The 3,211-nt window shown below is 44.4% G+C and overlaps 1 pseudogene; it reads left to right on the forward strand.

Moving 5' to 3' along the window:
* The first annotated feature begins 250 nt into the window (after positions 1–250).
* On the forward strand, positions 251–728 carry LOC133756600 (small ribosomal subunit protein uS11-like; annotated as a pseudogene).
* The last annotated feature ends 2,483 nt before the right edge of the window (positions 729–3,211 follow it).

A 3,211-nucleotide genomic window follows, 5' to 3' on the forward strand; every position in this document is an offset into this window, starting at 1 on the left:
GGGAACTTTTGATATTACTACCTCACAAATTTCTTTTATAAATTTAAAAATATTCTAAAAAATAAAATGTTAAAAGAATTTTAAAAAACCAAGCAAGATAATAACAAAAGAAGCCATGAATGTTTTTTAAATTAACATTCTACTCATAATTATGAAATAAAAAGTAGTTCTTAAAATTGCTTTTATCACCTTTATTGCTCTAGCACATTTTATTGCTCATTTTAAGGAGACTCTTATGCATGGTTCAGAAATGGCACCTTGCAAAGGGAAGGAAAAGAAGGAAGAACAGGTTATTGCCTTGGGCTTCAGGTGGCTGAAGAAGAGAATGTCTTTGGTGTCTGCTACACCTTTGCAGCCTTCTGTGACACCTTTGTCTGTGTCACAGATCTTTCTGGCAAGGAAACCATCTGTCTAGTGGTTGGTAGGATCAAGGTGAAAGCTCACTGAGATTAATCCTTGCCATATGCTACCATGTTGGCTGTTCAGGATGTGGCTCAGAGGTGCAAGGAGCTGGGAGTAATGGCCCCACATACACATCAAACTCCAGACCACAAGAGGACCTGAGACCTGGGAGCTGGTCAGCTCTCAGACCCCTTACTGACTCGAGTATGAAATACAGGCAGATTGAGGATGCCAACCCCATCCCCACTGACAGCTTCCACAGAAAGGGGAGGATGCTTTGGGCGCTACTTGTGAATAAGACTCCCCAGATTATTCTATTCTGTTAATAAATTGCATCAGGTAAAAAAAAATTGTTCTCATTTTCCAATTTACTTAAACATCTAGAAACATTTAAAATCACATTCATGAGGCATGCATTTGATAAAGTTGATAGGATGCCACTTAAGATGTTGAGATACCCATATTTCATATTGGAGTGTTAGGGTGGAGGCATTGGTCTGTTCTGGATTCCTGGGAGGCTGCAGATGATGGCTCAAGTAGTTGGCTCCCTGTTGCCCACCTAGGAGACCAGTATTGAGTTCCCACTGTTGGAGGCATTTAAGGAGTGAACTAATGGATGGGGGATCTCTATCTTTCCCAAACAAATTTTTAAAATTTAAATGAATAGAAGTGGATTTATTTAGAAAATATATTTTATTTCCATTTTAAATATTTCACTATTTTGATTTAAACAAAATATTAGCAGTACTTACATAATGTATAGTAAATTTATATATAGACTGATTATGAATGATTATTATTCTTCCAATTACACATATATATGTATGCATATTATAGGTAGATAGCAAGATTTCTATTTCAAATCATAGGCTTAAACCAAATACTAATTGGACACTTTAATTTAATCTTATGGGTTAAATTCATCTAATACTTTTTTTTTTTTTAAATTTTTGACAGGCAGAGTGGACAGTGAGAGAGAGAGACAGAGAGAAAGGTCTTCCTTTGCCATTGGTTCACCCTCTATTGGCCGCCGCGGTAGCGCGCTGCGGCCGGCGCACCGCGCTGTTCCGATGGCAGGAGCCAGGTGCTTATCCTGGTCTCCCATGGGGTGCAGAGCCCAAGCACTTGGGCCATCCTCCACTGCACTCCCTGGCCACAGCAGAGAGCTGGCCTGGAAGAGGGGCAACCGGGACAGGATCGGCAGAGTGGACAGTGAGAGAGAGAGATAGAGAGAAAGGTCTTCCTTTTTGCCGTTGGTTCACCCTCCAATGGCCGCCGCGGTTGGCGCGCTGCCACCGGCGCACCACGCTGATCCAATGGCAGGAGCCAGGTGCTTCTCCTGGTCTCCCATGGGGTGCAGGGCCCAAGCACTTGGGCCATCCTCCACTGCACTCCCAGGCCACAGCAGAGAGCTGGCCTGGAAGAGGGGCAACCAGGACAGGATCGGTGCCCCGACTGGGACTAGAACCTGGTGTGCTGGCGCCTCAAGGCGGAGGATTAGCCTATTGAGCCGCAGCACCGGCTCATCTAATACTTTCAAGCATATAGAATGCCAAAAGTTCAGGAACTCCTTAAATCAAATATGTGAAAGTTACAGCATGGATTCTTTCAAACATTCTAATACTTAATTCTAACTCTTTAGAAAAATACAAAGGAACAGAAAACATCTATCATCTCACACAACTCTGGGTACTTGTCAATTTGCTGAGGTTACTTAAACAAGAAGAGATTTTGGCCAAATTTTGACTGGGCCCATATCTACACAAAAGGAAGGGAACCTGATTTTTTTTTAAAGATTTATTTATTTATTTGAAAGCCAGAGTTATACAGAGAGAGAGGGAGAGGCACAGAGAGAAAGAGAGGTCTTCCTTCTGCCTGTTCATTCCCCAATTGGCCGTAACAACCGGAGCTGCGCTGATCTGAAGCCACGAGACAGGAGCTTCCTCTGGGTCTCCAACGTGGGTGCAGGGGCCCAAGGACTTGGGCCATCTTCTACTGCTTTCCCAGGCCATAGCAGACAGCTGGATTGTAAGAGGAGCAGCTGAGACTGGAACCGGCACCCATATGGGATGCTGTCACTTCAGGCCAGGGCTTTAACCCGCTGCGTTACAGCACCAGCCTCCAAATCTGCATTCTTTTTTTTTTTTTTTTTTTTTTTTTTTTGACAGGCAGAGTGGACAGTGAGAGAGAGACAGAGAGAAAGGTCTTCCTTTTGCCGTTGGTTCACCCTCCAATGGCCGCTGCGCCGGCGCGCTGCAGCTGGTGCACCATGCTGATCCGAAGTCAGGAGCCAGGTGCTTCTCCTGGTCTCCCATGGGGTGCAGGGCCCAATCACTTGGGCCATCCTCCACTGCACTCCCTGGCCACAGCAGAGAGCTGGCCTGGAAGAGGGGCAACCGGGACAGAATCCGGCACCCAGACTGGGACTAGAACCCCGTGTGCCGGCGCCGCAAGGCGGAGGATTAGCCTATTGAGCCACGGCGCCAGCCCAAATCTGAATTCTTATTCATGATGTGTAACAGGCACCTAAACAAGAAAATGGTCATGTGTTCCATATCCTTATGATTTGAGTCAAACTTTACTTTTCAATCCAAAATAGATTATATAACTCTATTTATGTGGCTACATCATTGGATGGCTTTTGCTTTCCATTGGCTCTAGAAACCAAATCTTTTTTATTTATTTATTTATTTTTATTAAACTTTTATTTAATGAATATAAATTTCCAGTGTACAGCTTATGGATTACAATGGCTTCCCCCTCCCATAACTTCCCTCCCACCTGCAACCCTCCCCTCTCCCGCTCCCTC

This window comes from Lepus europaeus, chromosome 3 (genome assembly GCF_033115175.1).
Source record: "Lepus europaeus isolate LE1 chromosome 3, mLepTim1.pri, whole genome shotgun sequence".
NCBI lineage: Eukaryota > Metazoa > Chordata > Mammalia > Lagomorpha > Leporidae > Lepus > Lepus europaeus.